The sequence below is a fragment of the Xenopus laevis genome, chromosome 1L (assembly GCF_017654675.1).
Source record: "Xenopus laevis strain J_2021 chromosome 1L, Xenopus_laevis_v10.1, whole genome shotgun sequence".
NCBI lineage: Eukaryota > Metazoa > Chordata > Amphibia > Anura > Pipidae > Xenopus > Xenopus laevis.
The window spans coordinates 182,134,323-182,148,820 of NC_054371.1; positions in this window are offsets into that span (position 1 = coordinate 182,134,323).

Consider the following 14,498-nt stretch of genomic DNA (forward strand, 5'->3'; position numbering starts at 1 on the left):
CAGAGACTTAGGCAACGTATTCCAATATTTACAGGAAGCTAATGACAACAAAGACTTAAGTGGTTGTATAACCCCACAATGCCTCTTAAGTGGAAAGAGATGTACTGTAAACATATGGCTAATTGCACACAGGGCATTTTGAGTGCTGTGTTTTTTAAGTAGCCCAAAAATATCTGAAATCACCCTGATTTCATCCTGAGGCGCTTGTGCAAGCACTTGTATGGTGGGCGACCGTATTGTGGAAACTGGGACCTTCAGGCCCAAAAGTGTCCCATAAGCCTTTACCCAGAAGTTGGCCAAAGAGGGGAAAAACTCCTTCAGCTGTCCTGTTTCTTTTACCTTTTGGAAATCATTTGAAGTTTATTACATTGAAATTATTATCTTGAGTCACTAGTTGGGATGGCAGGTAAATGAGCCTGGAATTATAATATGGCATAAAGCAGAACTGTATCTTTTATCTGGTTTAAATCAGACTGTATTTTATTTGGTTGTTGCTATACACACTCCCTGAAACATTTTCCCACATTTTTTACATCATTCCAGATGGCTAGATTGATCATAGGAGGGCTGTCACACTACTCACTTCTTTGTTTACATTTGTCTTTATTTTTTATACATTCACATGAAGTCCCATCTAATTGTCAGTCTTGCTGCAGGACAAAAAAAATTAAGGGTTTTATAAAATGTATAGAGAACATATAGTGACATCAGTAATGTGATGATGATGATGATGATACTGGTAAGATTTCAAGTTTTCAAACATGGCCTGTTTTTTGCAATTGGCACCTGGCTCATGCTTCGTGAATGAGATCTTATGTTTCCCACTCTTGTCCTTTGAATTGGATGGGACAGAGATGCTGCATATTGAAAACTTTACACTTGAATAGAAGTCCATGTCATATTATGGGTAGCACTAGGGGGTATCCATGAATAAATCTTTTGCAAATTTTCGCCAGCGAACAATCCACCACACTTCTTGCCACTTCACCAAGTGCAAAGTCATTACCACTACGCTAATTAACTAAAATGCAAAGTTGGGTCTCAGCAGCCGAATGCTGGCAAAGTTTTGCTAGCGTTAATTTGTCAGCACGGACATTTCATAGTGACCTTTCACTAGCACTCAATTTATCGAAACTTCGTTGGTACACTTATGCTAAGGTCAATTTGAATACTGTAGGGCGGGTACATAGAGTATAGGTCATATACAGGTATATGTCTTTATTAGAGATGTTGGTGCAAATGCTTGAAGTGGCCACTTATTATTACAAATGTCCAAGGAAGCAAAATAAAGACAAAAGAGATCCTCTAATGCCCTAGACATGAGCCCACCCCAAAATAAACGTTTCATGTGTTAAAATTCTTAACACAAAAATCTTTAATAGTTAGAACTTTTGAAGGCAATCCCACAAATATGAAAAAATGCCAGCATTTTTTTTAGAACTTTTATGACTTTCCAGCATACAGGATATGATGTCACTGACATAAGATTGAGGAGGATGTAGCTTCATCTTATCAGTTCGCCAGGTCTAAGATGGCGAAGGAAACTCTGGCAAAAGAGGTAACATCTTGTAAAATTCAAACTTTAGTGAATCGTAGTAACGATCATTCACTTGTTCGAAAATTTGCCTGGCGATAGGGCACAGAACTGCGATAGCTAGTGAATTGTCCTCTACGCCTGTTAGTAATTTGGCGATGTCCCTGCGGATGGGATTTCTGGAGAATTTTCTCTAGCGACGGCCACTTTGCCCTTTAGTAAATCTGCCCCAATTGTCCCGTGTTTAGCTGTTTTAACATCATCACACTACAGGGGTTATGTTATAAAAGTTATAAAGTTTGCACAGTGTCTAGTAACAGACAGCCAAACAGCAAGTAGCACCCTTTTGAAAGCAACCCATCATTGATCCTAAAATTTGGTTATTGCCTGGGAATTCTAGCAAATACTGCCTCCAGACAAACACAAGTGCATTCCCCAGTTTGACAACATGCTGTAGCTGCCTTTAACAGATGCCCAGAGGAGGGGCAGGGGTAACCATTAAGTTGGTTCCCCCCTCGTGACCAGCACATGTTTTGCCAGCACATCTGTTGGACACCCACACACAGCTAAATTCTGTAGTTGACCAGTAGTTGACTGTGACTAGTTTACCGCCCTACAGCAGTACCAGCTACCCTCCATTGATGGCAGTTCAGTAAATCCAAAGAAGTTTCTGAACATGGTTCAGCTACAAAGTTGTGTCTCTTGTTAGAAACCTGAAATACACGACCAACCTGCTTGTTTCTTAAACTTATTCTATAACTGTGGTAATCCCAGACAATCTTCATCTTTGAGTAGTTTTGAAGAACAGTTTGTATGCACAAACCACAACCAGACTGTGCCAGAATAGTTTTGTTCAGTGTAAAACAAAAAGCAAGAAAAATAGACCCACCAGTGAAAGTTTAAAATGTCATTATTATCATGTGTTTTTATTTCTGTAGGGCTTATTTTATTGATGTAGGTAAAAGCCCTAGTCACTATAATAATATAAATTATGGCCATTGAAATAGTATCAAACATTTGGGCCTACCTTCACTTCACTTCATAAAGGAGAATGCCATGACCTTGTGTAGGTTGCACTTAGCATTGTGGCTGTGACCAAATGTACAGCATTCAGTGTGCTAGGGTGCAAAGAAGTCCTCTATGCAACAATGTCCTTGAGTTGCTTATTAAATTCACAGGCACTTACTCTTTCATCTAATGAATTAACATGCAACTGAAAATGGCATGCATGTCCTGCCCACATGCTGTCAGTTGCCTGGTGATCATCTAAATGTGGGATATTTGCTTTGTTTTGGTCTGGACCTCCTATATCCCACTAAGAAAACCCTGATCTCTGGAGCATGGCATACTCTAAGGCCAAAAGCAGACAGATCCTTTGCTCCACTGCTCTCAGTCAGAGAAGCAGATCCGCTCTGTGCCCCAGCCCCTTTGATTTGAATAAGATCTGCTTCTGTGGGTCAGCGGAGGTCAGCCTAAATACGTGAAAGCAAACATTATCAGGCCGACCTCCAATCTGCTGCATGGGACTGCACGGAGCAGATCTGCTTCCCTCTGCTGAGATCTGCAGATCCAATGTTCCCATGCCCTTGGCTTGTGAAAGAGACATGTATCTATAAATGTAATCTTTGTTTGTAAGCCCATTTCATACACTGCACTTTACTTTTTTTAACTCTTTTTTGCCTTTCCTTCGTCTTTATCTTTGATAATCTTTCTACTGGCTAGAAGCATAACATTGTTGCATTCGGGACAGTTAAAGAAAGAGGAAGGAGAAAGCAAAACGGGGCATCCAGATATCCAATTATACCGGTACATGCAACTTCTTCACGCATTCCGATCCCAATTCTCGGAGTTAACAATACAGTATGTCACTCCCTCCTTTGAACTTGTCCTTCGAAAACCCATAGCGCACGGGGCTGATTTCCAGGCTATATAAAGCCCTGCTCAAAACAGGTACTACTCCCTTTGACAAGGCCTTACCCAAGTAGTGGACCATGCTTCCAGCACTAACAGATGAAACGTGGGAGGAGGCCAAGGAATCGAAATACTCTGGCCTGATTGCTTTGAAAGACAAACTTGTCCAACTTAAATTCCTGCACCAAATATATATCACGCCCAGCAAACTGGAGAAAATGGGCAGACATCCGGGGGCCATTTGCCCTAAATGTGGTGAGGGAGGGGCGGATTTCACCCATATGACCTGGTCATGCCCTAGGATCCGATCCTTTTGGAACTCCATTATACTATACCTGCCTGAGGAACTGGCCTTCCCAGGTCCATGCACGCCAGAAGTATGCCTCCTAGGGCTGATAGATGAAATAATACCTCTCAATAAGTCCAGACTCTTATTCCGCGCCCTATTATTTTATGCTAAGAAACTGCTGATGACTAAATGGATGGCCCCTCAGTCACCCACGAAGCAGGCATGGATCCAACTGACCAACAAAACACTTCCCCTGATAAAATTAACATACGAAGGCAGAGGATGTCCGGAGAAGTTTACTCAGATTTGGACGCCCTGGCTGGATGCAAACCCTGATCAAGATTACGTGCTTCCCCCCCATCTGCAGAGACCCTAATAGGCCTCTAAGCCCCTAAAATTTCCTACCCCACCCACTGAGCTAAACCTGTTATATGTCAATACAGATTACTTAGCATATGCACTTCTGTATTATTGAGCAATGCAAAATGTGATGGTTCACAACTACTGTCTTTACTCTCTGTTGTAAAGTTAAAATGCATAAATAAACACTTTAAAAAAAAAAAAAGAAAGAGGAAGGAGAAAGAGCCTACCAACAGAATAGGACCCTATTGCTATGTTACCAATAAAGTCATGGTGGTATGTCTTAAATCAGGGGTTCTTAACCTATAAGTCTGGGCCCAAAACTCTGGCTCATTAACAAGTGCAGTGTGCAAATTTGGGCACAAGCCACCATGTTTTTGTTTCTCCACAATGCAGATTTATATTCCCCCACAAGTCTAAATTAAAATTGATAAAAACAATATTTTTTATATTTGTGAGTCCTCTGTGACTAGACAGTATATGACACATATAGAAACAACTGAATATGCACCTCATGGAATTCCAAAAGGAATATGTACCTCATGGAATTCCAGGGCGTATAGAGAATATACAGAGATGCAAATCTGCAAATGCACCTGGCTAATGAAATGCAAATAAAATAGGTGCCTGGGGTCCAGGTTGACTGCAATGCAAACAAGATCAGTGACGAGCCTCCAGGCATATTTGGCTTTCTAACATGGTACCATGAATGCAGATGTCACACATGGAATCTAACATGAATCCCACATCCTCATTGTAATAAGACAAAAGTTTGCATACATTTGAATTCCCAGGAATTCCTTTCATTAACTAATGTGAAATAAATATTTGATAGTAGTCCTGTTTTTGTAGCAGCTTTGAAGTTGCAAAAGGTTTGAAGAGGCTGTTTTGTTATGCAGCTTTCTACAGTTTGTTACATGTACAGATCCCAGCTAAGGCATTTGACAGAAATCTACTATTGTTTGTGTTTGGAAATATCTATTACATTAAAGGTGGTGGGCAATTTCCTCTTAGATTTATAGTAGAGCGCTATGTGGTGTGTAATACAAAACATATTTTCATAATATATATTGGACACCTGACTCTTGTATCCAGTCAGTTTGTCAGTGGTTGAAACAAGAACAGAGAAGTAGCTTTTCCAAAGCTTTATCTTTATCTCTGCCCCTTGCTCCTCTTACTCCCACTGTTCAATTTGTCACCTTGTTCTCTCATCTATATTGTTTTCTTTCTCTGGATTGGGGGCAGTGGAGTAACATTGTGGTGCTGGTTCCCCCTGCAAAAAAATCTTCTGAGGGGCCCGGCGTACTGCAGTCTACACACCTGCCCACCTACACACCATGCGCCTGCCCACTGACGATTGCTTGCAGCAGGGCACGCAAATTTTCAATTTAGGAAACCAAAATACTATTAGTAGTAAGTGAACAAGCCTCAGGAATACACCAAAATGTCCCGATTGATAGACAACCCAATACTGTTTATGGCTGCAGTGGCGTAACTATAAAGGAATAGTACAAAATTACCAAGCCACCCTGGCTCTCCAGGAAACGAAAACCCGGTGCACGGTGAAGGAGGCCTCGGCAACCTCCATTTTCATAAGTAAGAAGAATTCGCTGGCACACGAAGGTTCATTCAAGCAGGTACAAGCCCTTGCTGAGTTTATTTTGCGAAGGTGCACCTTCGCAAAATAAACTCAGCAAGGGCTTGTCCCTGCTTGAATGAACCTTCGTGTGCCAGTGACTATAAAGGAAGCAGACTCCGCTTCTGAGCGGGGGTGGAACAATGGGGTCAGGACCGCAGAGTCTGCTTCCTTTATAGTTACGCCACTGCAGCCATTTATTGGGTTTTCTATCAGCCAGGACATTTTGGTACATTCCTGAGACTTGCCTACTTACTATTATTTACACAGGTACTTATAGGAAATAGTATATAGCAGGAAATAGTATTTTGGTTTCCTAAATTAGATAATATAGATAATTAGAAAATATTTAGAAAATGCTATTCTTATTAATATTATTTTCCCTCACATTAGGGTAAGGTGAACACCTTCCTTGCTTCTCTCCATTTCCCATTGCCCTTTGGCTTGGAGCATGCAGTTTCTTCAGAGGAAGGCTCTTATCTGCAATGCCAGCAGCAGAGTTGGAACTAGCAGTAGGCAATGGAGGCAACTAATTTTTTTAAAAAGGGGGGTGCTATTCCAGATACAGCAACATACTATTTAGCTTATCATTGTACTAGCTACTTGTATCTCCCCACACTTCCTTTGTCAACTGGTCTGCATCCACCATTAACGTTCGTGCATCTATAAACGCTTGGGCATCTATACCACCCTTAGATGCCAAATCTTTTGGGTCAGCAGGTTTGATCAGGAGCCCTTGCAGTCCTGGTATTTCTTTTTATATAAATTGATTGGATTGATAGGAATTGTTGGCTCCACATTTGCCAGGTTTCCCAGATATGCAGAACCAGGATAAAAATAAAATGCCATGCAAAAACTTAAATTTGGTTCTACATAATTATAGCATTATATGTTGGGCTAAACCTCTTTAAATTAATGTGGATGGGGCTAATAAAAACCCCAGCATTTTGCTTTGATGTTGCATTGGTTGCCAACATGGGCGTCCACACCAGGAGCATCCTCCAGGGGGGTGTTTGTGAGCTCTGTTAACTCACATGGCACCTCCAGTGGGAGAAACAATTCTGATGTAATGTGATGTGATGTAATGTAATGTGATGTGATAGGTGCCCCTTAAGAAATGTAGAGCCCTATTTATCAAAAATTTCATTTGAGTAGTTTTTCAACCTCAATTAAACTAAAATTAAAAAAAACACAAATGTCTCGCAATTTGCAAAGGACTGCTCTTCTTGCAAGCTTTGAGATGGAAAAGTTCTGTATTAGAGTTTTTCGTGGTTATTGCGATATTGAAATTTTAGTGGTACAGAGTAATTAGTTAAATACGCACAGTTTAAGTACTAAAATATTGATTTGGATCCTTTTGAAAAAAAAAATGTCTCCTGAATGTCAATGTTTAATGGTGACATGTACTTTAGCTATATTTGAAATCCTTTCTCTCAGATGCTTATGGGATTTTCTGGTCAAATATGTATCATGTGTCCAAAATGGTCAAGAGCCTGGGGGGACAACCAAGGCCGGGCCAAATCGGCCGGTCACCCCAGGCAACCCGGTCAGCTAACTCCGCCCCCGCATGTGTGCACAATCGTGCATGCACCATACGAGAGGGGAGGCAGGAGGGGGGATGTGGAAGTGCCAGGGATGTGGAACGCGGAAGGGCAGGCGAGGGAGGACGGCTGGAGTGGTTTAGATAATATCACAGTTGATCTAGTGTTCTGGGCTGCATCTGTAAGTTTATATATATATATATATATATATATATATATATATATATATATATATATATTAAGTCACAGAGGAGTTCCATGACCATATAAAAGCACGAGGCCGAAGGCTGAGTGCTTTTAAACAGGTCATGGAACTCCCAGGTGACTTCTAATATCCTCATATTTTCCAACAAGGTACTTTATTATAATACACAACTTTGTCATGTGACAAAAATGACATCACTACTCACTGTTTATAACTGATGACATCACTACTCACTGTTTATAAGGATATTATTTAAGGTATTCATGGCTTTTGTGTATTATATATATATATATATATATATATATATATATATATATATATATATATATATATATATATATATATATATATATATATATATATATAACTAGCGTGATAGTCCAGTGCACTCACTGACAAGCAGCATCTGGCTGGGTGCTGGTAAAAGTATTTGTTACTATATAGATCGCTCAAAAACTGCACTCCAAGGACTTATTCAGTGAAAAAAACAAAAGATTTTATTTTCAACATTTCGGCACCTACTCTCGTGCCGTCTTCAAGAAAGGTGAACCCTACATAACTGTGACTATAATTTATAAGTGCAAAAAAGGTCGTCAAACCAACAGGTATGACTTCATCAGTGAGTGACATGATCACAACATTCTGTAATGTTAACTATTTGCATACTAGGGAATAGTAAAAGGACTATTTTATTTATTCAATAAAGTTTTAGAGTACTGTGTTGGTGTGATGAATCAATCTATGGAACAGAATAAATCTCCCAAGTGCCCATGTGAATTTAAAATACAATGCCATATTGTCTTAAGGCTAAGCTCCCGATCGTGACCAAGAAGCATGAGCGTGATTAAAAAACTTACCCCAGGCGGATTGAGACCGAGGATAACCAGACCCTTGTAGCCCGACGTCAAACAAGCATCTTCAGGTATAAGGCTGTCGATCTTACCCCCTTTCCACTGTGACCTACTGGCTTGTGTCTTTATTATTATTTTACTCTCATTCCTCATTCTATATAAATATATATATATATATATATATATATATATATTTCACACAACCCAGAAATGTGAGTTTGTGACTGCGAGGTGCTCTAGCTGCAGGGCCACCCACAATTGGTATGTTTTGCAGTTGCCTGATATAGTGACCTCATTAACCAGAAAGCATTTACAGTTGCAAGCGACATAGTGGTAGAATAAGGAAATCCCCCAGAATTCCAGCATTGCTGTGCTCACCTGGGAGTGCCTGTATATATTGATTTTTCATACTATTTTAGCTATTTTTATTTCTCCAATTCCAATCAACCAAACAAACAGAAATGCTGCCAAATACACAACGGTCCGTGTGCTTTTTGCAAGTAATTGCAAGTGGGTGGCAATGATTTACATTTGTATTCATAGCAGAGTTGTATAAAATTCCATTCTTTTTTTTTCTGTTTCTCCTGCTAGACTTTCACCTACTGTAGTGATTTCACATTAACCTGTTATCTGCAATGAATATTTTACATTTTCTCTCAGTCAGGTTTCTGTTACTTTGGAAACTACTTCAGTTGTTACATCTTATAAAGAACTGAAGTTTGTAAGAAATGTAAAGCTTATGCAGTTACAATCACGCAGTACTATTATATCATCATCTTACTTAAATAATAGATTCAGGGATTAAAACATTGAATTAATGTGGACATTCCTATGATCGCTTATCCCAACATCTATGGCCCTTGCTCTGCACTCTGCTTTTGAAATCACTCCCTAAAAATACTTCTAAACATAGAGACTGTATAATTATAAGAGTGTGTTAGATGTCATGATGTTGTATAAACCTTTGTGCTTCAGGCATGGGAGGTTATAATAAATTATTAGACCTTACAAAATTTTTGCTCTTGACACACATGGCCCATTAAAAAAAATCCAACTGTGACAGGTGGTTTCTATTGACAGGTTGTATCCGGGTGCTTCTCACACAGTGCTAAAAGCTTCTAAACATATCATACCTTGAGGTTTGCAACTTGGACCTCCCAGGGTTTATAAATCAGAGGAAGCACTTTGGGGCATGTTTACCAACATTTATGTGTTTTCTTCTATTGTAATGAGCCCCTTTGGTCCTTATAGCCTTTAGTAATTGGGAAAGGGCTCAATACCATTATTGTACTTGAGGATCCTGGCTGAGAGTAGTAGTGACAATGAAAGACTGGAGCTTTGCCAGCTTAAGACAACCTCTGTTGTTGCAAAGGCTAGCATACCCAGAGCATGCCAAGACTTTGGCACCCGACAAAACAAATGTGTCAAGGTCAAGGTGCCTTTTAGAACAAAAAAGCAAACAACAGAATTAAAACTGTTAGACAGAATTTGGCAAGCAAAACATACACATGTGAAGAGCTAGGGGTGCCTAACTAAAATGTGGAACAAACGTGGCACAGGGATGCAATTTGCACCAAGAGGCATTTCAAGTATGCTGTAATGTTTATTGTGCTGAGCAACTGCGTCCGCTAAAATATAGCCCATAGGTGCACCCACTGTACAGCTCATTCTCAGGTGTCAGATGCATTACTTTTTGCTTTGTGCAGAAAGATGAGGACAGGTGTTTTAGGGGAGTTATCCTAGTACATTACATTATATGCTGGCTCCCACTTCCACACATATACTAAGAAAGAAACATTGATGTATTTTTCCCTTCTATTATGTTTATAGATACTCGTTTATTATGACATAATATACTGCATGGCATTTTGATATAAAGCTTTCATTCTTCCCCTTATTTGGAGGGGGTTTGAATGCTTTTTAAAATGTTACATTACATGAGAATAAGAAATCCTATATTATGCATCTTAATAATCAAATTAATCTATTAAGATTTTCATAGATCCAGGTCATGGTACATTAGAAATAAATCTAAAGCAACTGGACTTTCAGAGTATTCTAAAAAAAACTTTTTACCACTCACACTAACAGAACTACTGTGACTACTAGGAGTTCAAGTAGATTCCTTTTTGACCCTGTGTCATTTAGGGATTAGTGATTATAATTATGTTTTGTGTCGATGACGCTCCTAAGAATTTTTAATAACACCGTAACGCCCCAGACAGCCTAGGAGTTTAATACCCCAAATTATAAATTTTAAATGGGGCGTAAACTTAAGAAGCTGCAACATTAGCTAACATGCTTTCAAAATTAGCTTATATTGCAGGTTTAAATAGGAAGAGCATGAATGTTACTGGAGTAGCTAATAAAACATACTGTATGTATAAGGCATGGCAATTAATGCAATGCACTGTAGCGATGACCACAATTTTTCACTAGCCATGGATTTGCAGGGAAATTCTGCATTTCACCATCACATTTTTCATGAAACTACAAAAAAAAATTTGCAGTGGAAAAATTTGCTGCAACATAAAAAAGTTGCTGAGACAAAAATGTTGCAGAGACAAAAAGGTCGCCATAAGAAAAAACGCCCATTGACTTTAATGCATTCAGACAAAAAAGTCGCCATAAGAAAAAACGCCCATTGACTTTAATGCATTCAGACAAAAAAGTCGCCATAAGAAAAAACGCCCATTGACTTTAATGCATTTGGAGCGAGAAAAATTGTTGAGACGATTTTTTTCATTCCTCCCATGCTTTCCTTTTTATTCCACTTTCTTTTAAATCCTCATGCCACTTTGTTCATATGTGGAATCATAATTACCAGATACCTTAGTGCCACATTCTTTAGTTCATCTAGGTCCATGAAATTGCAAGACCCTAGCTGTCAGCATAATCACTTATTCAGATTTTTTACAGCGTATGTTGTATTTAACAAAATAATGTAAAATGTTGTAAAGAATCATCAGTACACAATCAGCATTCTGCCCGTGTGTGACATGTAACTGTTGCAGTGTTAACTTGAGTCACAATCAGTGGAATTTCACACACTGGGCAGATTTATCAAAAACTCACCCACTTTCTATTGATTCTTGTTGGATTGTTAGAAGCATATTTATCAAATGGTGAACTCTAAATTTCAACCATTGATAAATATACTTCTAAAAATCCCATAGGAATCAATAGAAAGTGGGTGCACACTTTACAACTGATTTCACACTTTGATAAATCTGTCCCATTGTGATTCAGGGAGAAGCACAATTAGATATTCACATAGAAACATGGAACATGTTATTTTTCTCTATTTTTAAGTAGGATTAATCATAAAAGGGCTATGGTAAACACAGCTGTCCTGGCATAAAGAGCCAGAGCCTTTCTCCATTACTACATTCTGTTATTGTGCCTTATTTCTAAGCAGATATTTCCATTATTTGGTCAGCATATATGTTCAGAAACTTAAGGGGTTTAAACTAAAAATGATAACAGGCAATTGTGGGGCTGAGGGACTTGCATTGTAGTGTAGTATGACCCACTGCAACTCTGTGTTTTGATCACTGCTACTTAGTAACTAAAATCAAAAGCCCCATGATTGCCATAGTTCATATGTTAATGCTTGTAGTAAAGGAACAGTAATGATGTAACCGTTGCTAAAATATAAATAAATATTAACAAGACTTAAGGCACTGGGGTCATTCAATAAGGTAACATTCAAACCAACATTGCTGCAGAGTACTTTTCTCTTTCACTGTGCTGTGTATCTTTCACAGATAATCATGCGGCACAGCTGCATCCCTGCAAGTCTTGATTTCATTGCAGCGGATAGGACAACTGCCACCATATTTTTCATTATATTAGTGGGCTTTAGCTACTTGTGCCACTTTTTAATGTTCAGTGCCAGAGAATTAGTTATGCACGCCGGGGAGTCGCAGGCTGGTGCTGACCGTACTCATCACCAACCCCTCAAGCCTTCCCACCCTGTCTCAGATCAAAAACTGCTTGCCAGTTTTATTTAAATACCTGTATCTGCCCCTAGCAGGTGTGGGTATATAAATCATTGTGGTAGCTGAGATGGTATTTGATTTGGGCAGATTAGGGTCAACGTGGGCCTATAAAATATTTTTTTTGCTGATCATGTTATATTGTTAATATTATTGTGATGTTAACAAATTATTAAATATTAGTAGAAAATAACATAGTTATAAAGCACCAACATATTTCAATGTGCTGTACAATATAAGATGGATAAATCAACCAAAATCAAATCAAAACAATCTTAAACATTTTAGAGGTGTTATAACATAGCTTATAAGGGAGCAGGAATTACTGGTGGGTGCCAAGTTGTCCCGTGAGTGTTCACCCGCATGGTGCAGGGGATGGTAAGATCCTGGAATCTGGCTGCAACTGTACTTTTTTTGTAGAAGGGGGGTGCCAGCAGGGATCAGAAGTAAGCATCTCAACTTGTTAGGGGTGCCTAATAAGTTGGTACATCCCGGAAACCTTTCTTGTGAGACTGTGTAATTGGCCTGCCCAAGGAAGCCCAAAGCAGTTGATGGAGACCAAGTGAATCCCAGATGGAGTGCTTACTTGGTCTCTTACATTTTGCCAAAAGTCCAGAGAAAAGTTCAGCACAAAGGTCAGTAAAGGTGAACTCTAGGCTGAGCACTCAATTACTATCCTAGATATTCCTGGGATTATAGCAGTGGCCTTACTATAGAGGAAGCAGGGGGGCTTGGAATCCATCTATAGCATTAAAATACCCGGTGGCAGATTAATTAAATGTTGGGAAACGGGACCCTGATCACTCTGGGCCCTAGGTTATAGCCTAGGATAGCCTGTGTATTAATCCAACACTGAAAATCCCCCCGTGCGGGTGTAGTCAATATAAACATGCATGCCACCCAGATAATTTATTCCATGAATTTTTCCTTGTTTTCTGTACATATCCCTCACTGAAATGTTGATACAAATGATATTAGTTTGTACAGGTATGGGATCCATTATCCGGAAACCCATTGATCAGGAAGCTTAGAGTTACGGAAAGGCCGTCTCCTGTAAACTCCATTTTATCCCAATAATCCACATTTTTAGAAATGATTTCTTTTTCACTGTAATAATAAAACTGTACCTTCTACTTGATCCAAGCTAAGATATAAATAATCCTTACTGGAAGCAAAACCAGCCTATTGGGTTTATTTAACATTTACAGTAGTTTCTAGTTGACTTAAGGTAATTTGGAAAAATCCAAATTCTGGAAAACCCCAGGTCCTGAGCATTCTTGATAACAGGTCCCATACCTGTAATATAAATTGTTCACTGTGGTATGTTTATTAAATGTGTTTCATTAATAATGATTCACACACCCTGCACATAATTTAATACCTAGAACATTGTCTTGATATAGAACTACAACCCCTAGTAGCCCCACAGACAGTACTAACTTGGACATCCCTGCCACCCTGGGCAAATATATTACACGTAATATAAACTCACATTGTGTGATATTATTACCTTTAAAACCACGTTCATTACATGGGTGAGGGCCAAAATGAATTCCACTTTAATTATTTCATTAAAAAGCCACTTAATGTACTTTTAATTTCAGTTTATCCATTATAATTCTTTGTAATTCAGAAACACACCTAGTTCAGCTTTCCATCATGCAGGGGGATGAGGTAAACATTATTATGCTTTGAAATGCTTATGAAGCCCTCCAGCAATGTACAGAGTTTGAAAACAAATTAGGAAGAATTTCTCTAAATTTTTGGGAATGTCAACCCAAAAAACTATAAAAAAGAAAGCAACTTTACAGTATACAATTGTTACAATGTTTCTATGATTTTCAAGTTATTTGTATATGTATTGCTATTGAAAGCAGAGTCAGTCTGTCTCTTTCTAGTCTCTGCCCTGGTGGCTCAGACTGTTGATACAATGTAAGACAAGGGCAGCTGATTCACAGACCTGACTTTGCTGGAGAACTCAGACTTTTGCAACATTGTTTAAAAAGAAACAATCATAGCAATTATGTTTAAAAGTTAAAAATGATGTTTAATACATACACTGAACATTTTTAATATATATAGTTTGTAAAGTTTATTAGAATTAGTTTTCTTTTATTAGACACATTTTTATTTTGGGGTTGACTTTGTGGCCCCTCTCTTCTACCAATAATTT